A 26,490-nucleotide genomic window follows, 5' to 3' on the forward strand; every position below is an offset into this window, starting at 1 on the left:
CTACTCCCCACGAGAGGATGTTCTCATTCCCTCGGAAGTCTTCCTCGGGGACCTCATTACCTTCTTGGTTGACGTACTCGGGACCCGTCCTCCTGCGGCGACATGTAAGGGCCCGCAAGTCCGACCCGTTGGTTGAACAGGTCCATCTCCTCCACGCCAACCCTCAGTATGCCTATGTGGCATACCCTGACGGGCGAGAGGACACGGTCTCGATCCGAGACCTGGCGCCAGCAGGGGACGTAGCAACCCCTGTCGCTCCCATACCCCCTGTTACAAACCCTTTATCTCCTGTTTCTTCCCCGGACACGCGCGGGCAGCATCGGGACCATTGCTGAACCATTTTACTCCCATGTACAGCTTGCCTGAGCCCAGAAGATGGTCGCCACCGCAGGGCGTGTCAGGATCCCATGGACTACCGTCACCTCAGGGTCAACCGGCCTGTGAGTCCGTGGAAGAACAGCTGGACGCCGCCTTGGGGAGAACGCCACCGCAAGTGCCTACTCCAGTATCACCGCCGGTATTGAGGAGGTTACAACGACGGTGCGGTCCCCCTGACCATCTGAACTTATGGACTGCTGACACTTTATTCTGTTTTTTTGTACCCCGCCGGCCTTTGTTCTCAAAGGAGGGGTGAATGTGGTGAACCATCGTTGGTTCCCACTGGATAGTACTGAGCCAGGGGCTGGCCAGTACTACAAGGATGTACATATGTTACTGTTGGGTTGTGCTATTGTTGCTGTTGGGGTTAGGGTGGGGTTGTTACACCTTTGTACTGTAGTGTTGTGGCACATCCCAGTCGGGCTCCGCCTCCTGGGAGAGGTATAAAAGTCCCTGCTCTGGCCGGGACCCCTTCAGTCTGGGATCGTGTATATAAGTTCTGGCAGCTTCATTACAGTAAATAAAAGCCTTTCATTTACTGAGCTTCTAAGGTGTATGGTGGATTGAGTAGCGCGTCAATACCTCGGTACAGTGATTACCCATGGGAAGAGGGAGATTGAACAGAAAAGGATAGACTCCATAGTGCACCTTCCACTGCCCCGAGATGTGAGTTCCCTCCAATCTTTCCTAGGTCTAGCAGGGTACTGTCGGAACCATATAGACAGCTTCGCCACCAGGGCAGCTCCACTTTCCGAATTGCTAAAAAAAACTGCAACCTGGAAGTGGACTGTGCAGCACACAGCTGCAGTAACCGATTTAAAGCGCGCCCTCGCCAGAGCGTCAGCCTTACTAGTCCCTGACCCAGATCCACCATACACCTTAGAGGTTGCAGCCACCGACCACACACTTTCAGCAGTGTTATTACAAGAAAGACATGGTAGACCAGGCCCAGTAGTCTATTCCTCACAAGTCTTAGACCCAGTCGAACAAGGCTTCTCCGGGTGTGAACGACACCTGCTCGCGGTATTTTGGGCCGTGCAGCATTTCGCCGATATCACCGGACTGAACCCAATAACCGTCCTCACTGAACACACCCCAATCCAGCTTCTGCTGGATGGCCGCCTTTAAAGACGGCTCAGTAAGCCAGGCCCGCGCTGCCCATTGGACACGACTACTGCAGGGTAGGGGCATCACTGTAAAGCGAACTAGAGTGCCCACGTTCCTGGAAGATAATTTAAATTATGGGGGAGATCCACATGAGTGTCAGGTTACAGCCACAAAGGACCCCACAGGTCCATTTATCCCGAAACAACAGGAGAGACGATCAGGAACAAAACAGACAACCACCCAACGGACAGACTCAGCCATAAGAATTTATGTAGACGATTCATCCACCATAGAAAATGGGACCAGAATCACAGGATGTGACATTTATGTAGAAAATCAACAGGGACAGCCACTAATAGAACTCGCTCTCAAACCATTTGAGTGCTCAAGCTGCCGAACTAGCAGCAGTCGCAGACGTAGTGAGCCAGCCAGACCCATTTCCAACCCCTGCCAACATACACTCTGATCGTATGTACGTGTGCAACAGCCTGACTGAGATTCCTACCGTTATGGGAAGCCAGAGGCTTCATATCTGCGGACGGAAAGCCCCTACCGTCAGCCCCCTTATTAAAATACATTCTGCAGCCACCGAAAAGCGCACATATGGGATTATTGAGGTTAGAAGCCACCATAGGACCTCCCCACCTGGTAAGTGTAAGGCTGATGCACTAGCCAAAGCCGGTGCTCGTGCGGGACAGTTTTGGCAGCCACCTGTGGGAGAGCGAGTAAACGCTGTGACCATTTGCCAAACTAATATAGCCGACCTGGTCCAGGCGCAGCGCACTGATAGTTCCCTCAAACAAATTTTACCCAGCCCTATATGAGAAATTGAAGGACAAAATACAGATTCAGGATGGTTTGATATTAAAGGCAGGCACATACGTAGTCCCTACCCAGAACAGAAATCAGCTCATCTACCAGTACCATGATGGACATGGCCATCAGGGCATGGAGCCAACAATCGAGTGATTAAAAGAATTAGGTTGGTGGCCCGAACTGCACGATGATGTTGCCCATTATATCGATAATTGTTTAATTTGTGCCCAGAACAACCCCGATAGGTATGCCAGAAAAGCGAAGCTAAGACACACATGCCCAGTAGAAGGCCCCTGGACAAACCTCCAAATTGATTATATCGGCCCACTGCCGCCATGTAGGAATGGATTTAAATACGTCCTGGCAATAATAGACACTTTCAAAAAATGGGTCAAGGCATTCCCCACTAGATCCAACACAACTAAAGCCACCGCAAAGATATTAGCCCAGCAGGTGTTTACATGGTGGGGTCTTTCCGCAGCATAGAGTCCGACCAAGGGACACATTTCACCGGGCGGGTGATGCAGAACGTGATGGCTATGTTTGGTCATCAAGCAGAAATTCCATATCGCCTACCATCCAAAATCCAGTGGAATCGTAGAGTGCATGAACCGAATGCTAAAAGGGATCATTAGAAAGACAGTGCAGCAAAACAACACAACATGGGATACAGTACTTCCCTTTGCCCTCATGATGGTACGCAACACTGTTTCCAGTTCTACTGGATTCACCCCCCACACATTAATGACTGGCCGGCCTATGAGAAGAGCTGGATATTTATTGGGGTTTGACGTAACTGAGCCTGCTATCACAGCGCTCACCCACGAGAAAGCCATCCAACAGCTAACCGAAAACATTAAAGCAGCCCAGTTGGCCGCGGCTGTCCGATTAGGAGTGAAAAAGAAACAGAGCAAGGCATATTTCAATAAAAGGGTACACCTGGTAGAATATACGCCAGCAGGTGATGAATTCCCTCTACAACCCCAGTTCTTTCTTGTCCCCGAGATATGCAGGTCCGCACACCATCACCGACAAAATAAGCCCCTCAGTGTATAAGGTCCTGATCACCAACGGGAAAAATGGTTGGTTCCACATCAATCAACTGAAAGCTTACGGGACTCAGAATAATCACTTCCACCATCTCTCACATTAGAGATAGGGGAGGATGATACTAGGCAACTGGAACGGCCTCACCCAGAAAATTATTTCCTCGGACACCTTTTCATCCACTTTCAGGTTCAGACCAGACCCTTACCCCGACCACACTACAGCCCAGAGCCTCGTCCACACCCGAAGTGCCCCTAGGGGGACTGATCGACCCAGACATAACAGGAGACTTCCGCACCCTGGAGGACTGGCGCGACTCGCCAGATATCGGCCCTCGCAGCATTATGGATTCTCCCAGAAACATAAACCTTAATAGCCCCAGACCCAACAGTGAAGCCCTCACTAAACAACACCAGGTTATTTTGATGGGGACACCCGATGCAGCATTCCCCATATGGATAAGGGACCAGGCACATAGATTAATTAGACTGGGACACGAGGATGAAGGACCCCTGAACCCTGATTCAAACACAGACCCCACAGTGCAGTCCAATGAACAGACACGGGTATGTAAACCAGGTGAGGAGATAATGATGGAGCCCCATGAGACAATTGATTCAGAAGTCTCTGTTGGGCATTGGTTAACGAAAATGCTGAATGAAGGAATCTAAGGTGCTCCAAATGATGAAATTCAGCCTACAGTACAGACCAATGCAAGGTACAAGAATCTCTGATGGAAGCACCCGCCTACAAGCAGTTGTATACTGCTAGTACGATTAACCAGGTTACTTATATAAACCGATGCCAGCTCTTTCGCCAGTTTTCTCTAGTTAAGACAACATTAAGCCAATTATACACATGCTACATTTTAAAATCTTTGAGGCAGCTGTGCTAAATTTTTAAATCTTCAAGGCGACTGAGCTACATTTTCAACAGGAAATGAAATAAACAAAACTCTTACAGTGCAAAAGCCTGGTACAATATGCAGCTGCTCTGCGTTCCAAATGACACAGAATTTTATTTCCAGTGTCCTAATGATAGAAGGGCCATCTCTTTACCCCTCATGTTAAAGGGACACATTTTCAACTCTTAGAGGCACTTGTGCTAAATTTTACATGCGGACCGCCTTCAAACTCCAACACACTTATTGAACAGACACCTCTTCAGGTCATTACAGACCGACTCCAGTGCTGTTCGAATCCCTATAGTTAATGGTGACTGCTGCTAGACTAAAACCGGCCGCCTTGATTTTGCTGGCCAGTTAAATAATCTCTTTTCTGACGACCCCACGATTCGTCTATTCATTGATCTGAACACAAAAACTTGCTCCATGGTGCTCCACAGTTTGAATTTTAAAAAAATTACGACATGCAAGTGACACTTGAGATACCCGGGTCCTCCTGACCACACCACTGTCAAATAAATGTTCAAAATAAAAGGGGGGATGCATGGACACTTTAAATATATGTATATACATCAAATATTAGATGCGATAACAACAGAAGTTACATTGATCTTCTCAGGACAGTGACGGACGATGACAGAGATGCAACCTACAATCTACCTCATCGGACTCATCATTGGGATAAGCACACAGGACATTCCAAGCAAGCTGAACCTTATTTATGGTTTGCCCCACCTTACGCAGGAGAATGTGAGGAGGGTGTGTTATGGGTACACCCTGAAAAGTGTATAATGTTTGGGTGTACAAAAAACCAAATGGCAGTTCAACCGAATGTTATCTGAGTGTCACCAAAGAAGGGGATTGGTGGGGAATTTCAAATAATGGGTGCCCTGAAATTGGATGTTTGGCCAACTGCCCAGAAAAAGGATTAGAGCTCGGGCAGCGGTGCCCCGGGACACTCAGAGGGGAACTTTGCATTGTATAAAATAAGAACTGGGCTGAAGCCAACCCCAGACCCATCCCACTCGATTTGTCCTGAAGCCACCCCCGGACCGCAGAATGGATTGATACTAAAACATACAGGGAAAACCTTGTATGACAACATCCACCACGAATTGGTACCTGTATTGGTATAGCTTTGACCCAACTGCCAGAGTGGTGTTCTCCCCAACTTAAGAGATTATACCTCCACTTAACTCGCAGACTGTTAGGATGGAAAGTAGGAATGGATGAAAGACAGGAAAGATCCAGGAAGGAGTTAGTCAATGACATGGCCACAGCATACGGGGCAGGGGTAGCAACCATCAACGCCCTTGATTTCGCCGACCTGGACAATAAACTTAGAGTTCTGACCCAACAGGTTAAACAGACACTTAGTTCTATCAATGAGGACAATCAGCAAGATGCTGAAGAGGAACTGACTGGGAACACAGCCAGGAGCCACATGGTAGCCTTATTAGAAGGACACGCCAAGACAATCAATCAAATTATCAGGGAAAAATTAGAGGATGATGACCGACAACAGAACCGGACTTTATGTAGTGCATATGGACAGTGGATGATAGAACAGCTAAGGGAAAACCTAGAGTAGGTACGCAGTGGACAGGTTCCGTCTTGGATTAGTGACGAACAGATGGAACACTTATTTACGGGTAAGAAACAATCCGAGTTATCTCGCTGCCGGATGCGACAGTTGACTAAAGTCTGGTTCAATGATGACTGCAAAGGGACTCCAGGTAAAGCCCTGGGAATGATATTAGGGCCCCCATAATCACTGACGACCGGCTCGGACTGAGGGTCTTTGAAGTGGAGAATATAGGGACTATCCATGAGGATATCTGGATAGGGCACGACGGCACTTTACCATACGCAGTGGAGAAAGAAGGGAGGCTCATAGGCACTACTCTGGACAGATGTCAGCAAACTGACGAAATAATCACATGCCCATACCCAGTTTACTTAAATGAGCATGTACTGTGTGGCTTCAGAACAAACACTAGCCTAAATTGCTCAGTAGAAGCTCGTAGCCTGGACACAGACATAACTCGGGTAGCTTACAAGGGAGCAGGGAGATACTGTCTCACCACCTCCCTGAAACAATATCAGTATGGCGTGACATATTGTAACATTACTAACACTACATTCTGTATCAAACCAGACATACCAGCCAGGGTGGGCCTCATTCAACTAATAGACATCCATAAGAGGGAGAGGATAGATTTGAATGCCACTGACGAACTCCGACAGACTCTAGGGGAGTACCATGAGAAATATGACACAAGCCTAAAACTCCTGCCAGAGGAATTGAACCTGATCCAGGCAAAATTGGCTACAGCCGACAGAACCTTCACCAAAGTAGTACAGCAGACCCAAGAGGTGAAAAGGAGGATGAAAGAAGTTAAAGTCATCTCTTGGTGGGATGACCTTTGGAACTGGGGCTCAAACATCCAAATCCATCCATTTGTTCGCATAATGTCACACCTGGCGGTAGTACTGATTTTGTTCACCCTGGTATATCTAATCATCCTCACAGTCCAATTCAGCCGATGGAAAAAGAGGATCACCCAGAGGCAGAACGTAGGGTCTGCCCTTGAACCATGGTCTCCTCTAATTCAGTAGAGCAATGTTTACAGGAAGCCTGCCATTTTGCGATTTGTACTAATGAGCCGTTGGAAATCCTACTTCCAAAATGTGCCTCAGGTCTACGAATACTTTATTCTAATGTTTGCTTGAATGTTGGTTTATAATTAGTTTATTATAATAATGGTTTTTGGAACATCTGATTGTATTTGTGGGTAATTAGCTTATTGTAATAATGGTGTTTAGAATATATGGTTGTTTGTATTTGTAGAGTGTTGTTGTCTGTAGCTTCGAGAATATGTTGTCGGAATGTATTATTACTGTGCATGCCAATGCCTGGGCCTTACTTGACTGTTGAGTGACTGGGGAATTCCTGACAGATACTGGTCCTGAGTTTGTGATACATCACGCTTTGCGTTCAGGATCAAAGGCCAAACCGGCCATCTAAAATGGCGATTTGTAAAGCACTCTGAGACAATTGGACAAGAACTAAAATGACAGGCTGCAGCCTAAAAGACAGAGATAAACAGGCTGCAACCCAGACGAGTGAATACACAGGATATGGGTCATCTCCAGGACAAAAGAGACTTTCTGGTCAAACTGAGTTGTTTACCAGACATAGGGGCACCATAACCTCTTATTTGGGAGGGAGGTGTGTATTCTACGTGCCCCCAGCACCTGCAGACATGGCCATTGGGGACACACCCAGAGATTGGTGTGGCAGCGCCTGATTGGACTTTATCGATCAGGGTGATCAAGTCCTGATCGATTGATTGGCAATGGCCAAAAGGAGCGCGAAACACAACGGGGTATAAAGGGTGCAGCACAACCAAGAATCTCTCTCTCTCACTGACCCCATGAACGGGCTACAACAACAGTGACCATCGTCAGCAATGACTAGCACGAGGAGAGCCACCACACCTGAGAAGGAAGGAAGACCAGAGCCAGAGTGCCAGAACAGACCAAAGGACTAGACTACGCAGAGGACGACTGAGACCAGCGCACAGATAACGGCCAATATCTGCTTGGGTACTTGCCAGTCACGCAAAGTTAAGTCAAGGTCTTGTGTTGGACTTGAACTCTAGTACTTTCTGTAAGATGTGGGTGATTGTGTGTCTTAAATAAATATTGATTGAACTAATCAGACGTCTACTCGTAGTTATTTGTCCACTGTATAAGGGTTAAAACAGACTGTGTGGCAGGCACAACATATCTTAGTGTCATCTGTGAATTTTGACACACGACACTTGGTCCCCAACTCCAAATCATCTATGTAAATCATAAACAATTGCATTTCCAACACTGATCCCTGAGGCAGACCAATAGTCACTGATCGCCAACCAGAAAAACACCCATTTACCCCACTCTTTGCTTTCTGTTAGTTAACCAATCCTGTATCCATGCTAATACATTGTCTTATGTATATATATATATATATATATTATGAATATATAATAATTTGTCTTATGTAGCAGCCTTTGATGCGGCATCTTGTCAAATGCCTTCTGGAAATCCAGATACACCACATCCACAGGTTCCCCATTGTCCACTGCACATGTAATGTTCTCAAAGAATTCCACCAAATTAAAAAAACATGACCTGCCCTTCATGAACCCATGCTGCGTCTTACCAATGGGATAATTTATATCCAGATGCCTTGCTATTTCTTCCTTGATGATAGATTCAAGCATTTTCCCTACTACAGAAGTTAAACTAACTGGCCCATAGCTACTTGCCTTTTGTCTACCTCCTTTTTTAAACAGTGGCGTCACATTTGCTGTTTTCCAATCTGTGGGAACCACTCCAGAGTCCAGCAAATTTTGGTAAATTACCACTAGTGCATTTGTTATTTCTCCCGCCATCTCTCTTAGTACCCTGGGATGCATTCCATCAGGACCAGGAGACTTGTCTACCTTTCACCCCATTAACTTGCCCAACACTACCTCTTTTGTGATAAAAATAGTTTCTAGGTCCTCACCTGCCATAGTCTTCCTGTCATCAATTTTTGGCATGTTATTTATGTCTTCCACTGTGAAGACCGACACAAAATACCTGTTCAATGCCTCAGCCATTTTCTCATTTCCAGTTATGCCTTTTCTTTCAAATTGATCCATGCTAATACATTACCCGTAACACCGTGCACCTTTGTTTCCTTAGATATCCATGGCTGATTATCTCTCTTTCTACAGTTCTTTCTTATCACTGGTATATAAGTTTGCTGAGCACTGTGAAAGATCGCTTTGAAAATCCTCCACTGTTCCTCAATTGTCCTGCCATAAAGATTTTGCTCCCAGTCTACCTTAGCCAATGCCCCCCTCATCCCTTTGTAGTCTCCTTTGTTTAAGCACAAGACATTGGTACTGGATTTTACCTTCTCACGCTCCATCTGTATTTTAAATTCAACCATACTGTGATCGCTTCTTTCGAGAGGATCCCTAACAGCAAGATCATTCATTATTCCTGTCTCATTACACAGGACCAGATCTAGGATAGCTTGCTCCCTCATAGGTTCCATTATATACATTCTATGAACTCCTCCTCAAGGCTGCCTTGACGGACCTGGTTTGACCAATTGATATGTAGATTAAAATCCCCTATGATAATTGCTGTACCATTTTTACATGTATCAGTTATTTCTTTGTTTATTTCTCACCCAATCATGATGTCATTATTTGGTGGTCTATAGACTACACCTATCAGTGAATTTTTCTTCTTACTATTTCTAATTTCCACCCAAATGGATTCAACCTTGTTTTTCCATAGAATCTATATCATCTCTCACTACCACCCTGATGTCATCCTTAAATATCAGAGCTACACCACCTCCCCTACCTTCCTGTCGGTTCCTCCGAACAGTTTGATACCCCTGGATATTTAACTCCCAGTCGTGACCATCCTGCTACCATGCCTCTGTAATGGCCACCAAATCATACTCGTTCGCAATGATTTGTGCCGTCAACTCATTTACTTTAGAAACATAGAAACATAGAAAAACTACAGCACAATACAAGCCCTTCAGCCCACAAAGTTGTGCCGAACATGTCCCTACCTTAGCGATTACTAGGCTTACCTATAATCCTCTATCTTACTAAGTTCCATGTACTTATCTAAAAGTCCCTTAAAAGACCCTATCGAATCCGCCTCCACCACCGTTGCCGGCAGCCCATTCCACGCACCCACCACCCTCTGAGTGAAAAACCTACCCCTGACATCTCCTCTGTACCTACTCCCCAGCACCTTAAACCTGTGTCCTCTTGTGGCAACCATTTCAGCCCTGGGAAAAAGCCTCTGACTATCCACTCGATCAATACCTCTCAACATCTTATACACCTCTATCAGGTCACCCCTCATCCTTCGTCTCTCCAAGGAGAAAAGGCCGAGCTCACTCAACCTATCGTCATAAGGCATGCTCCCCAACCCAGGCAACATCCTTGTAAATCTCCTCTGCACCCTTTCTATGGCTTCCACATCCTTCCTGTAATGAGGCGACCAGAACTGAGCACAGTACTCCAAGTGTGGTCTGACCAGGGTCTTATATAGTTGCAACATTATCTCACGACTCCTAAACTCAATTCCTCGATTGATGAAGGCCGGTACACCATACGCCTTCTTGACCACAGCCTCAACCTGCACAGCTTTGAGCTCGGACCCCAAGATCCTTCTGATCTTCCACTCTGCCAAGAGTCCTACCATTAATATTATATTCCACCATCCTATTTGACCTGCCAAAATGAACCACCTCACACTTATCTGGGTTGAACTCCATCTGCCACTTCTCCGCCCAGTCTTGCATCCTATCAATGTCTCGCTGCAACTTCTGACATCCCTCCACACTATCCACAACACCTCCAACCTTTGTGTCATCAGCAAACTTACCAACCCGTCCCTCCACCTCCTCATCCAGGTCATTTATAAAAATCACAAAGAGTAAGGGTCCCAGAACAGATCCCTGGGGCACTCCACTGGTGACCGACCTCCATGCAGAATATGACCCATCTATAACCACTCTTTGCCTTCTGTGGGCAAGCCAGTTCTGGATCCACAAAGCAATGTCCCCTTGGATCCCATGCCCCCTCACTTTCTCAATAAGCCTTGCATGGGGCACCTTATCAAATGCCTTGCTGAAGTCCATATATACTACATTTACTGCTCTTCCTTCATCAATGTGTTTAGTCACATCCTCAAAAAATTCAATCAGGCTCGTAAGGCATGATCTGCGTTTGACAAAGCCATGCTGACTATTCTTAATCATATTATACCTCTCCAAATGTTGATAAATCCTGCCTCTCAGGATCTTCTCCATCAACTTACCAACCACTGAGGTTAGACTCACTGGTCTATAATTTCCAGGGCTATCTCTACTTTCTTGAATAAGGGAACGACATCCGCAATCCTCCGGAACCTCTCCTGTCTCCATTGATGATGCAAAAATCATCGCCAGAGGCTCAGCAATCTCCTCCCTCGCCTCCCACAGTAGCCTGGGGTACATCCCATCCGGTCCCGGCGACTTATCTAACTTGATGCTTTTCAAAAGCTCCAACACATCCTCTTTCTTAATATCTACATGCTCAAGCTTTCCAGTCCGCTGCAAGATGCACTACAACCACCAAGATCCTTTTCCATAGTGAATACCGAAGTAAAGTATTCATTAAGTACCTCTGCTATTTCTTCCGGTTCCATACAAACTTTCCCACCATCACACTTGATAGGTCCTATTCTTTCACGTCTTATCCTCTTGCTCTTCACATACTTGTAGAATGCCTTGGGGTTTTCCTTAATCCTGCCTGCCAAGGCCTTCTCATGACCCCTTCTGGCTCTCCTAATTTCCTTCTTAAGATCCTTCCTGTTAACCGTATACTCTTCAAGATCTCTAACATTACCTAGCTCCCTGAACCTTTTGTAAGCTTTTCTTTTCTTCTTGACTAGATTCATTACAGCTTTGTTTCAAATGCTATGAGCATTCAGATAAAAGGGCTCTTATGCTAGTTTTTGTACCTCGTTTTTGAATTCTAACACTTCCATTAATAACATCTGCTGACTTCTCCTTCCTTTTAACTTTCTTCCTGATTTTTGGTGTAGTTGGAACATTCTCCCCACATTTTGTCCTTGCTCCCTCCTTCTCGGACTCCTTATATAGGTTCCCATCCCTCTGGTATATTAGTTTAAACCCTCCCCAACCGCTCCAGCAAACACTTCCCCTAGGACATCAGTCCCAGTCCTGCCCAGGTGTAACCCATCCAATTTGTACAGGTCCCATCTCTCCCAGATGCCCCAGGAATCTGAAACTCTCCCCCTGACACCATCTCTTCAGCCACATATTTATCCGATATACCCTGTCATTTCTACTCTGACTAGCACGTGGCACCAGTAGTAATCCTGAGATCACTACCTTTGAGGTCCGATTTCTTAACTTTCTTCCTAGCTCCCTGTATTCTGCTTTTAGGACCTTATCCCTATTTTTACCTATGTCGTTTGTACCAATGTGTACTACGACCACTGGCTGTTTGTCCTCCCCCTTCAGAATGTCCTGCAGCCACTCCAAGACATCCTTGACCCTAGCACCAGGGAGGCAATATGCTATCCTGGAGTCTCGTTTGCAGCCACAGAAACACCTATATATTCCGCTTACAATTGAATCCCTTAAAACTATTGCACTGGCACACTTTTTACCCCTCCCCTCTGCGGCAGAACCAACCGTGGTGCAACGAGTTTGGCTGCTGCTGCTTTCCCTAGAGAGATCATTCCCCTCAACAGTATCCAAAGCAGTATATCTGTTTTGCATTGGAATGGCCAAAGTCCTGCTCTACCTGCCTATCTCTCTCGCTCTGTCTGGTGGTCACTCATTCCCTTCCTGCCTGCGGAGTCTGAGCCTGCGGTGAGACCACCTCTCTATATGTGCTATCCATGATACTCTCTGACCCGCGGATGCTCCAGTGTCTCCAGCCGCCGTTCCAGCTCTGAAACTCGAGCTTCCAGGAGCTGTAGCTGGAGACACTTCCTGCACACATGCTGACCCAGGGGACTGGAACTGTCCCCAGCCTGCCACATGGAGCAAGAGGTGCAAACCACAGCTTGGAGCTCTCTTTCATGTCTTACCCCTTTAAATTAAACTTTTGAATGATGTTTTGTTTCAGATTTTATCCAATTTTCTAGGGCCCTTCTTTCCTGCTCCTTGTTCATAGAATCATAGAATCCTACAGTGCAGAAAGAGGCCATTCGGCTCATCAAGTCTGCACCGACCACAATCCCAACCAGGCCCTATCCACATATCCCAATATATTTACCCACTAACCCCTCTAACCTATGCATCCCGGGACAATAAGGGGCAATTTAGAACGGCCAATCAACCTAACCTGCACATCTTTGGACTGTGGGAGGAAACCGGAGCACCCGGAGGAAACCCACGCAGACACGAGGAGAATGTGCAAACTCCACACAGACAGTGACCTAAGCCGGGAATCGAACCCAGGTCCCTGGAGCTGTGAAGCAGCAGTGCTAACCACTGTGCTACCGTGCCGCCCCACTGTGCTACCGTGCCGCCCTGGAACTGGTTTTAACTAGTTATGCAAACAACCAGCCAAGTCCAGTTGAGAGCTGACTCAGCTGATTCCTATTGCAGGAATGCACTAAAGTGCAGCTTTTAACTTCCCAAATAAGAACTAGTTTAGCTCACCCTGAAAGAAAGTTTAATGACTACTTACCTCCTTATAACTCCCTGTGTTCACCCAACTCCAAAAGCACTCCTCTCAGTCAAACAGCACTCACCGTTTATTCAGAAATAGTTAATAGTTAGAAAGGATTTATTCAGTTTGTTAATAATTTAGTTAATTTGCTCACTGTTAGTTAGATAAATAAATTGTTACGTGTTGATTTTAGAGTGAGCGTCAGGGATTTATTTTTATTTAACCACGAGAAGTTGCTGAAGAGCAGGTCGCACCACTTCACCCACACTTTTACAGATTATAGGACAAGGTACTCCTCTTTGGATGTTTCGGTGTTAATTTTCAGAGGGAGGATCAACTCTGCTTTATAACACTGTGAAGCGTTGACATTGGCAAACATAGGACTGTACATGTCCTTTAGTCACAAATCCTCTACTTGCCTCCAAAAGATTCTCTGTCATCCAGCCAACAGTGTAATCAGAAACCAATCACATGGTTCGAACATCCAGTGAAATTGCTTGTGAACGACGCCATTAAGCTCAGTTCACATGGCATCTTCCACACATAATGGCAATAAATCGAAGCCACAATGTCTGAGTCAAATGTAAACAACTTCCCTTATTTGGCCAACGCAAGAATCTTCAGATCACAGCTCCCAGACCACAGCCTTACCCAGAGCAACTTTACGACCTGCATCTGGTTTCATTTAGAAGTTGACCAAAAATCCCAGCATGCTTAACTCTCAGCCTGAAAAGCCATTTTAAAGCCACTATTGCCATTATTGTTGTTAAATCATTGTTGTAACCGTTCTTTGTCCGTCCAAAGTCCCTCGCCTTTATCCTGGAGTGTAAAGTGAATTGGATCACAGACCATGACCAAACTCTTTCCCAACCAGGTAGTATCAAAATCCAGTCAAACTAACTATTAACGTGTTACAAATGTTAGAATTAAGGGAAGTTGTTTACATTTGACTCAGACATTGTGGCTTCGATTTATTGCCATTATGTGCGGAAGATGTCATGTGAACTGAGCTTAATGGCGTCGTTCACAAGTAATTTCACTGGATGTTCGAACCATGTGATTGGTTTCTGGTTACACTGTTGGCTGGATGACAGAGAATCTTTTGGAGGCAAGTAGAGGATTTTTGGCTAAAAGATATGTGCAGTCCTATGTCAACACAGTGTTATAAAGTGTTATAAAGCAGAGTTGATCCTCCCTCTGAGAATTTCTTAACATTTCCATATGCAACTGTTGCATTATTTTTCCTTTCCATCTTACAAACTGAACAGTAAACAGTATCTACTCTGGTAATGTCTGTACTTGGACGCCTAACTTCCATAGTACAATTCAGATAGGTTTAAGCTGCTTGGTTAGTGTTTGAAGGTTAATGTCCAGATTTGTGAAATCAAAGGCGTTAAGCATGGACACTCCTGCACAATAGCAGTTGCCTCGTCTGGTGACCTTTAAACAGACCTTTAAACTTACCTGACGAAGGGGCTGCGAACCGAAAGCTAGTGGCTTTTACTACCAAATAAACCTGTTGGACTTTAACCTGGTGTTGTGAGACTTCTTACTACGACCTTTAAACCACCAGACTATTCTCAATCCCCATTTGTCACTTGTTGATTTAACAACCTCTGTGTTAAATGAAAAATATAATTCCCTAAGCTGATAGGGACACCAATCTGGTAAATGTATTTTAGTGAACTCCAATAAAACTGATAGCAATTCCTCGTAAACATTGTCATATAATGCCTTGTTCAAATTCGTTATGATTAAACCATTTTAGGTCCAGAGTTATGCGCAGGACAATAATAAATCATTAGTGGAGATGAGGTAGTCAATAAAATTCAGATTAAAATTCAGGTGTACTATGTGCCAAGGAAAGTACTGAAGATGTAGGTTTAACTCTCCAATGTACTTGATATTTAAGATTGATCCATATTTGCATAATAAACACTTTTGTCACAACTACCATTGGTGAGCGCCATTCCTGCTAGCTGCTTTACACCCAATTTTACGACATCTTCCCGCTGAAAAATGGGCACAAAGAGGTCATAAAATTCCACACTCTACCTTTATATATGCATGATGTAATCTTAATCAGTAACTGTGAGTGGATAGACATAACTCCTATTCTTTAGTAATGGCAATGGAAAATTGGGCGGGGATCCTGGATTCAGGATTCAATCCTGGACCGGGGAGCGGCGCGGGCTTGGAAGGCCGAAGGGCCTGTTCCTGTGCTGTATTGTTCTTTGTTCTTTTATTGGTATATGCTAATTTCTTTTAATCAAATTCAAAACTATAATTGCTTAAGTATTTCTGAATTCTGCACTCTGACTAGTCTGAATGGCTTAGTTGGAGTCCTGCAACAGTACAGTTGTCAATAAATCATCTTGAAACCACTCCGCAACTTTGCCCGGCTAGATGAGGGGAACGGTCATTTTTAAATGCAGCAAGAAAAATACCGTGACAGCCCAGTAACAGGTTGAATTGAGAATGATAAAGCCAAGAAGTCACTTATGGAAGTTGTGTTAAGGTGCCCTAATTGTAACTACACTGTAGTTACAAAGAAGAGATAACGGGAGCTTGCCCGAAAGGCACAACGATAATCGTGAGGGATTTTCTGCTCCTCCGCGCAGTGGGCGTCATGGCGGGCGGGAGCAGAAAATAGCACGACAGCACATGTATCACTTTTACAATGTCATGAACTAGCTCATGACAGTGCAGTAACGTCTCCAATGTTGGCTTCAATATCCACCGCACGTCAGGAATGTATTTAGTATGTTTTAGAAAAGCATTAATACACATTAAAAGGGCTCCTTGCCGGGATCCTTTTCCCCGATGCTGAATCAATCGGCCACATCAGCATCTTTCACAGTGCTCCGTAAGCATTATGTATGTGGCAAGCTGCACTTGGTTCGGGACTCAGGGTTCGTTCACCCACCTCGCACAGTGCTCCCGGCACCGAGGAATCTTCATCAGGCTGAGCTGTCAACAGCACTTAGCTCATAGGGGAAGGGGTGGGTGGGTGGGAGTGAAGCAGTGGTGCCAGGGTGGGGGTGGTGCCAGGGTGGGAGTGGGGCTATGATCTGGGTGACGAATAAGGGGGGAGAGCTGCAGGGGGAAGCAATGGGGAGCTTTGCATGGGTAGCTCTGCAGGGCAGGGGAAACAAGGGGGTTGCCCTGCAGGGAGGTATGCAAGGGGGGGGGCGATCGGCAGATGGGGGTGATCGGCAGATGGGGAGGGCAGGCCGCAGAGGGGGTCGCGACAGGCAACTTATCAGGACGGTCCCGATGCTGGTGACCCATGTTGCCATAGGGGTAGTTACACTGCTGCCGATGTTGGGGGTGGGAAGGAACGGGGGACGGCGAGGGAAGGGAGGTGGCAGGAGGTGCACTGGGAGATCAGGATGCCCTGCGCAATGGTGCTTGGGCACTCTAAAGCCGGTTTCACCCGTGAGCTTAGGCATGGGTGCACCAACCTAGCTATCTGGTGTAGCGCCTTCCAGGAATGGCTTACATTCGAGACAGATGGGGGAGGAGCACCCTCAAGACTATCATGGGAAGGGTCCCCATTGAAGGCAACATTGCAGAGTCCATCCAGTGTGAGGAGCAGTGTTAACACCTGTCAAGCTCTCTTGATTGGAGCAGCAACTGCCAGACCTGGTGTTTGTTTCTGTTAGTGGGGCCTGGGGTGAAATGTCTGCGGTAAGCCACACAGCCTGTTCAGCAGACAGGTAGTAAGAAGTCTCACAACACCAGGTTAAAGTCCAACAGGTTTATTTGGTCGCAAATACCATAAGCTTTCGGAGCAATGCTCCTTCGTCAGATGGAGTGGTCTCTGTTCTCAAACAGGGCACAGACACAGAAATCAAATTACAGAATACTGATTAGAATGCAAATCTCTACAGCCAGCCAGGTCTTAAATGCACAGACAATGCAGACAGATGGCAGGGTAACCATGGCGACATCAGTTGGGGCTGGAGTCAACCTCATTCGCAACCCCTCGGGGGTTGTTCAGTGAGCAGAGGGAATGCATGTAACACAAGCCCCAAGTCAATGGCAACCTCTGACCACAGGACCCCCAGACTGGCACGAGCCCCCTCAACCCACCCCGCACCATGGCCGTGACCGAAACTACCCCCCCACATCCCCCACCACCGCACCCCATATGTTGGTGCTCAGTGGTATTCACCTCCTCGCTTGCCTCCGTCACTGCTGTGCCTAAACCACACCTATATGGAGCAGCTGTAGTTCATGTCAGTGTGACCTCTGACCTATGTGGTGGTTAATGTAAGTGAGGGGCGATAATTGCGTGCCAGACTTGCTAATTATTTGGAATCCATTCAAATGCTAATGCACGTATCACCCAATTTGGGCACAAACTTGTTCATGCCAGTGAGGCACAGTGGTTAGCACCAGCCTTCACTGAGATTTGCAGATTCCCACAGGTGTACAATCCCATTGACTGCAGTTATGTGGCTACTGAGGCTCACTGGCAGCAGGCCCCACAGGCCCCACAATACATCAACGTAGATTATCAGTGAAAAGTCTTCAAAAGGTAACTGTGGAAAATGAAGAGACATGATGGAGTGGAGAATCAAGCAGTGGCCAATATTTTAAAAAGAAAGCATGATATAGGAATAGATGGTGGCCATTCTGGCTTTTCAAACCAGCTATGCAATTCAATTCATTGATTATCTATCTCATTTCCACCTTCCCATGTTATCCCCATATCCTTAATTCCCTTAGTACCCAAAAATCAATCCAACTCGATTATCTTGAACATCCTGAAAAATTGAACTTCCAACGCTTTCTGTGGTAGAGAATTCCAAATATTCATAACCCTTAAAATTGATATTTCTCATCTTAACTGACCCCTTTTTCTGATATTGTGGCCCCAAGTTCAACAGCCACTCGCCAGAAAAAAACATCCTCCCATCATATAGCCTTTACAACTCTACATTTCCAAAAGATCACCTTCTTCTTCCAAATGTTACAGAGTGTCGGCCTAGTCTACTCAATCTCTCCCCACAGGACAATCATCTCATTCCAAGCACCAGCCTAGTGAATCTTGGTTGTATTCTCTCTAGGGTAAATGTATCTTTCATTAGGCAAGGAGAACCAAACTGCACGCAATATTCCAGGTGTTACCTCACCAATGCTGATCTGATCCTGTGGTGAACCATCGTTGGTTACCACTGTGGGGTTATTCCAATGTTACTGTTGGGTTAGGGTGTTGCCACTGTGGGGTTGTTATAATGTTGTTGTTGGGTTAGGGTGTTTACACTGTGGGATTAATATACCTGTGGTGGATGCTGTTATGGCACATCCCGGTCGGGCCCCGCCTCCTGGGGAGAGGTATAAGACCCTCTGCTCAGGCGGGACCCCTCCAGTCTGGATTGGTGTACTCGTGTTAGATAGTTCCATTGTTTGTCAATAAAAGCCTTCAATCGCTGAAGCCTTGTACCTCGTGCTTGATTGTCGCGCATCAGATCCCAAGCTAGTTGGTAAAATATGAAACTTGACACTGACACTTTTCTCAGGAATAAGTTTATTCACAGAATGAAGCATTGCCTGCATCCGCTTCCATCCTTGCAACCCAGTGCCCCAGCAGTCTCTTTTGAAATTCTTTTGATTTACCTGTAAAACAAAATCAACTAATCAACAAGTTAAATTCAGCAGGACAAGCAGTTTTTAGAAGATGTAACCATTTGGTTACATGAAGTGATTTGGAATGAGGATAGAGAAAACACAGTTTCGGTTTGAAGGGTGGGGCTGGAAATACTCAGAACCAAAACAAACCAGTTATAGAATAATGTACCATTTATAAGCCCAAGCTACATTTTCTGTGCAGACAAAAATGTTAGAATAGGGAAGGAAAAATGGAAAACTGAGTTATAGAATATTTTTAACAATGATAGATTACACAGAAGAGGAGATATTTATTAATCTTATTTAAATCCATAGCTTGGTTTTAACTGTGTAAGTGAATGTCTTTTGAGTGAGATAAGATCTTACCCAAGTAGCCCTGGAAATGGACACTGTAACAAAAGACAAAATGTTAAAAGAAACTTATCTAATCAAATTTAAATTTTATACTGGAGGCTCACAAAGTGCTCCAGCCCCTGTGGTGTCAGCTGGTTGCAGAAGGCCTCAAGCCAACCAGTGAAAACTACATACTCTCTCTCCAGGGACACCCAGTTTTCTCTATCCTCTCTGCTGCCAAGCTGCAGTGGGTGGATCCCTTAAGGGTCCTGGGCATTGGGTGGGCTCATTGCAAGGGGTTGACCTCACCATTTCTGTCAGAATGGGAGTGTCATGGCTGGACTGCCTTTTTTAGTCTGGACAGATCTGAAGGCCCATGACCTTATGATTTCAGGTAGCCCTGTGATCAACATCTGCATTCCTGCCTGTCCGCTACTGAAATTCTTAAGTGGCCAGGTCACTTCAACCTCCATGCCCCCTGGTCACCTGGATGGATTTGAAATCATTGCAGCATTCCATTCTGCAGCAGAGATTTTCCTTTCTCCCTGCCAGAAGCTGCAGAACCCTTTGAAATCCTCTGACAAAGAGATGTCAATTTCCTGCAACTGATGATCGAGAGGGTCGTCCGGTGGGACTGTCAGTCCCTCTGCTGCAGGGTGGGGGTTCCAGTATGCCCAGCTCAGCACTCAGCCCCAATGTATGCACACAGCTTTGATTTAAAGTTGCTGAGGCTTCCTAGCAAGCGGAAATTGTTGAAACCCTCTTCATTGCACTTGAAGCCTTTGATCTGTAACAAATTCAACCTGCAGTGTCTGCACTGCCAGCTCAATGGATTTCTATCATCCTCCAGGCTCCTGTGTTTATTTTTATTTCCCTTCACAGATGGATGTATCAAGTACCCCATTGATCCTGACTGCAATGTTGACAGGGTCTAAGCCTGATTGACATCCTGTGGTTTCACGTCCTGTTTTGCAAACTACTTCAAAGAGAGTTGCTCCCAGGAATAGGGACCTTATTGTGGCAATCTAGGAAATATGAAATGGCCAACAGCAACGAGGGATAGATAACGATGATGATCAGACATCTGCTTTAGAACAGCTTCAAGGCATCTGCTGCTTTCACCTCCGTCCCTTCCTAATTTCCCCCTGCTTCCAAATGTGTTTTCTTCTTTCTTTCTTCACTTGTGACTAAGTGTGTGTGTGAAAAAATTCGCAGGTGAATTTATATCAGCTTGTGTGCGTGTGTGACATAGATTGAGAGAAGTGTGTGTGAGTGATTGAAGAGAGTGGGAGCGATTCTCCCACCCCAGCCGCGAGATTCTCCCACCCCACTGCGCTAATTCTCTCGCGCCGCCCAAGTGGGAAAATCCTGCGGCTGGGCATGCACAGGATTCGCGTATGCGTTCCCTCCACGGGCGCATCTTCCAACGCCGGATTTTCGCCTCCATCAGATCTGCGCTGCAAATCAGCAGGAAGAGGGGTAAGTTATTTAAATCTTTATTTAAATGTAATTTAAGTGTAATTAGCAGGCCCGGGACTGAATTCTCCAGGCCTGCTAGCCTCCCCCACCCCCTCCGCCTCCCCCCCAACCCCACCAGAGTGTTTCACTCCAGCGGATTGTAGAGTAGCTTCCCACTTTCAGGGAACTAGCAGCCTGACCCCACTGGAGGGGAGGGGGGGAGCAATCAAGGTCCCCTAGGAGGTCAGGCGGCAGGGGATTAGTGCCCCCTGGGCATTGGCACCTGGCAGTGGCAGCCTGTGTTCCCTGTCACTGCCCAAGGGGCAAAGTGCCAATGCCCAGGGGGTGCCTTGGCACTGCCCATCGGGCATTGGGCAGTTCCAAGGGACGGGGCCTAGGGGGCAGGGCCCAATGGGGTGGGGTGTAGGGGGCAAACTGTGAGGTGGGGGTTCCTACTGCCACTCTGCATTGGGATCAGTGGGGGCAGGAGGGATGCTAGTGATCGGGGTGGGCTGAGGGGGCGTCAGCCGGGGGTGGGGGTCTGCCAGGGTTGGGGGGGGGGGGTGGGTGGGGATCTGCTTCTGGAGGGTCGGCCCTGGGAGGGGGTGGGGGGGATCGTCACTGCCGGGAGGGGATTGGAGGGGTGCTGGAGATTGGGGCTGGCCTGGGAATAGTCGGGGAGGCCATGATAGGGCTGTGTGGGAGTTGGAGGGGCAGCATTGTGGGTGTTCCAGGCTGGCCAGCAAACGAAAGACTGACAGTTTGGGGCCACGGCGCATGCTGGTTTCAGCCTCCAGGGTGGGGATAGGCCACTGGTTTTTAATAATAGTCACGCTGGTGGCCACTGCTGTGCTCAGAGTGTGGGAGATTCTTCTCTGAACTCCCACTGAAAAAAACAATGTGAATTACTCCACTTTTCCCACAAATTCAACACTTACAATTTTTGGGGAGAATTCCGCCCAGTGTGTGTGTGTGTGAGTGTGTGTGTGTATGAGTGAGAGTGTGTGTGTGTGTGTGTGAGTGTGTGCCCTTGGGTCTGTATTAGATTCAAAGTCTGCAGTAATATTATTACTCTCCTGGTCATAATGATTATCCAAGTGCAATGATTCTAACAGTTTCCCTGCAACTGTTGCAACTGCCTACAAATCCCCTCACCATCTGCTTTCTTCATTAATGAGGTTATATCTGCTGCAACATTTCCAACATTTTAAAAGTACTGCTTATTTGGGAAAGAAGGAAGGTCAACGACCTCATATTCAAACTTCACAGGAAAGTGTGCTATCCTCTCCTGGTAGATGGCATCAAACCACTCATTCTGAGATACAAGAAAATGATGCTTCCAGTCTCCAACAACTCCTAAAAAAAAAAATAACCCCAGATTTAGACATTAAATAAAAATTGCAATCTACGTATCACATCAATTTAGAGTTTGCAGAATTAACAATATCATACATGCACAATAATGTACATCAGTACAATATATGAGTACAATACTGAATCTGGACCAGAAACACAGCTGGGGTGATTCGGCTGACCAACATTTCTAATGTGATGTGGTGTTTACCAGAAATGTCTCTTGGGAAAGCACAGGCCATTAAGGTATGCAGCCAAAACCATGACCTTAATTTTTCGCCCTACGGGTTTGCATATTTGGCAGGCCCAGAAAAGGGCACAAACGCTTCTGGCCGTAATCAACCCCAGAGCATGGTTTCACACTGGCCAATTAGTGGACAGTTACTGTGAAATGCGTGCTCTGAAAGGCAAGAGAGCTGCTAGGGAGGGCAGTAAGAGGGCGGCTGCCCAGAGAAGTCACATTGAAGGTAGGTGCTTCCTGAAGGTTGACTGCTGCTTCAAGGAGCTGCAGTATTAACGTTACCATCAGCGGCAGCAGCTCAACCAGAGCCCCGGGACTGTGCCTGCTGCCGAATTTGTGCAAAGCCCTCCTACAGTTTTTCTTTCCTCCTTTTTCTGTGGTTGTTGGGATAATGAATTCAAAGGAGTGTTCACGCGACTGCAAACAAAAAGGAGCTTCAGTATTGTTCCAATGACATTTGCACCAGAAACATAGTGCAAACTCTCTCAATTTTTCAGCATCAAACAACCGACAGCATATAACACATAACACCTTAACCCTCAAACATGTCCTTTTGTTTCATTTCTTCCCAAAGATTTTATCCTAGCCTGGATCAGGAATGGTTAAAAAAGAGAAAGTTACTTGGCCGATTGGCCTGTGCACCAAGGGTGAAAGCACCCAACATCTTCTCATGCGGGTTTCAGGCAGGTGCGTGCCTGCTTGAGTTCCGTAAAATTCTGGCCCAATGACTGAGATGACCTCCTTGTGAGCAACTGCACTGCAGGGAGCACTGGATTGTGGAATCACCTCTAGATACTGCAAGTAAAGTTCAACTGTACAACTTTTCCTGCATTACTGAAAGCACTCTGTAGTCACATTTTATTTTCTATTCATGCAATGAGCTATGATGGGGTACAACGAGCTTTGATGGTGTTACTTATGATTTGACGTTGTAAATATGCCCAACATCTCAATTTTGGATAAATCTATCTCAATTGAAACTAATTTCAGATTCTCATTTCAAATACTACAGAAAATCTACGAAACCCATCCCTGAAGACCATTAATGATCATGGTGTCCAAATTAATATTTACCTAGTTCTTTCCTGTGTTCAGTAGCATTACTCACCTTTTCTATAAAAAGAGACACTATCATTATTGTACAGCTTCGATGCAGCTCGGCAGTTTGTCAAAGAATTTTCTTTCATATACTTGAAGCTGCAATGATCCAAAATTAACTCCAAGATTTCTTCATCCAATTTTTTATTGAGAAAAGTTGCAATTTTTTCTCTCACGCTCCTGAGATCCTTTATCAAATTAAAATTAGCATTAAGTTGCTCAGTTATAAATCTGAAGTATAATTCCTTTTTAATATATTCATTGATCAGTATTTTCATGCTATTGAACGAGACTTTCACTGAAGATATAACACCACAACTTGAATAAAGATTATGAAATTGTTTGCATGCTGCCTGACTGAAGTCAATGTTTTTTTAAATATAATTGTTAACATTTTTATTATGCGTCAGTTATGGCTCAGTGGCATTCTCACCTCTGAGTCAGCAGTTGATTCGTCAAGCCCCACTCCAGAGAACTGAACAAAGGAACATACACACATTCAAACTAGGAGCAGGAGTTGGCCACTCAGCCCTTCAGGCCTGCTCTGTCATTCAATAAGACCCTGGCTGATCTGAGTGTAACTTCACCTTTACTTTGCTGCCTACCTCCAATAACCTTTCATCCCTTTGCTTACAAGAATCTACCCAGCTTGCGTTAAAAACATTCATAGACTCTGGGCAGAATTTTTCTGTCCCGCCAGCCATGAGAATCGTAGTGGGCGGGACAGAAAATTCAACGGCCCACATAAAGGTCCGTTGACCTCAGGCAGGAATTTCTGGTCTTGGGGCGAGTGTGACTGGAAAATCCCGCCCTCTGTTTCCACTGCTTTTTGGGGAAAAGTTTCAAAGATCGTGACTCACAGGGAAAAAAAAATCCTAATCTCTGTCTTAAATGGGCGACTCCTTATTTTTAAACAGTGACCCCTAGTTCGAGGTTCCCTCACAAAAGAATCTTTCTGTTTCCAGACAAGTGGTGAGAGGAAAAATTAGGGCTGTTTCAATTAACCCCCCTCCTGCCTGCGACAATTTTAAAATTGAAGCGATGTTTGACAAGGACCTGTGTAAGTAAATGAACACAAGGGAAATGGGTGAGCAGGACTTTGGAGAATATCACAGAATGGTTACAGCACAGAAAGAGGCCATTCAGCTTGTTATGCTCATGCCAGCACTCTGAAAGTGTAACTCAGCTAGTCCCAATACTGCCAACCTTTCCACAAAGTTTGCAATCTTTTTCTCTTCAGTTACTTATACAATTCCCTGATTGAATCTATCTGGACCACACTCTCAGGGAGTGTATTCCATTACTCTAACCACATGCTGCATAAAAAAACTTCTTCCTCAAGTCATCTTTGGTCCTATTACCAGCCACCTTGAATTCTCAATCAATCTGTCAATGACAAAGATTTCTCGTTATCTGCTCAGTCTGGTCTCTCATGCTTTTGAACTCTTCTCTTAAGTTGCCTCTCACATTTGTTGGTTCTCCATGATCACCTAACTTCAATTTAAACTCCACAATTTTAATGCTCAATGTTTTAGTTCTATTACAATCATGAAGCTTGTAAGATTGTTATGTTTTGGACTGTCTCTTCAATTTAGGGTAAAATGGAGGAATGATGGGGGTCATGTATCCTAAATTCCATCAGAGCACAAACTTGGGTGGTTTGGCTCTTAAAGATTAAAGGGAAATTCAGGTTGTCTTGCTGGGAAGAAAGTGCATTATATTCACACCTGCAAATGATGACCAGAGTAGCTGTGGTGATAGTAGATCGACTTTTAGGGTGGGATTTTCCAGCCCTTAACATAGAAAAATAGAAACTAGAAGCAGGAATAGGACATTCAGCCTTCCGAGCCTGGTCCACCATTCATTTTGATCATGGCTGATCATCAAATTCCATATCCTGATACCCTCTTCCCTCCCATATCCATTGATTCCTTTAGCACTTGTTGAAATCAGACAATGTTTTGGTCTCAACTACTTTCTATGATAGTGAATTCCACACATGCACCATCCTATGGGTGACCACACCTCAGTCCTAAAAGGTTTCCCACTGGAAGGATCTTTCAGTCCTACTGAAGATGACTCCCACTGTGGATTCCCTGGAAACGGGATGGGCATGTCAAGCAAATTGCCACTGACTTCGGCTGGACTGCACGATCTCACTGGTGGTCAATGATAACACTTTCCTGTAAAAAAGCCCCTCCCCTCCCCCGCGACAGATTTCCCTACAGTGGAAACAGCTCATAAGAACATAAAAACATAAGAAATAGGAGCAGGAGTAGGCCATCTCGCCCCTCGAGCCTGCCCTGCCATTCAATAAGATCATGGCTGATCTGAAGTGGATCAGTTCCACTTACCCACCTGACTTACCCACTCAGGTGGGTAAGTGGAACTGATCCACTTCAGATCAGCCATGATCTTATTGAATGGCGGGGCAGGCTCGAGGGGCTAGATGGTCTACTCCTGCTCCTATTTCTTATGTTTTTATGTTCTTATGAGCTGTTTCCACCTGTAGGGAAATCTGTCACGGGGCAGGGAAGGGGGCAGTTTTACAGGAAAGTGTTAGGGATGTTAGTCTTGAAACAGTTATACTTTAAACTACCTATTCAACTGCAACTTTGAATAGAGCTGATGGGGTATTAGCTAATTAGCTTTTCTACCTGGATACAGACTCACGTTGTCTTAGATATTGCCGAGCAGATCCATTATAAGCCATGATGGTATCAGCTTGCAGCATTTTCTAAGATTGAACCTGACAGAGACAGCTGAGTCTGCAAGAATCTGAGATGGAGGCAGTTTGTCTCTATTTTTCACCACGCAGAATACAGATGGAAGCTCACATTTGGATTGAAGAGGCC

At 45.7% G+C, this 26,490-nt stretch overlaps 1 pseudogene; it reads right to left on the reverse strand.

Annotated features, from left to right (window-relative positions):
- Positions 1–1,350: 1,350 nt before the first annotated feature.
- The window catches only part of LOC144508897 (3-beta-hydroxysteroid sulfotransferase-like), a 97,903-nt pseudogene continuing 72,763 nt past the window's right edge, over positions 1,351–26,490 (reverse strand).

Source organism: Mustelus asterias, chromosome 21, assembly GCF_964213995.1.
Source record: "Mustelus asterias chromosome 21, sMusAst1.hap1.1, whole genome shotgun sequence".
Lineage (NCBI taxonomy): Eukaryota > Metazoa > Chordata > Chondrichthyes > Carcharhiniformes > Triakidae > Mustelus > Mustelus asterias.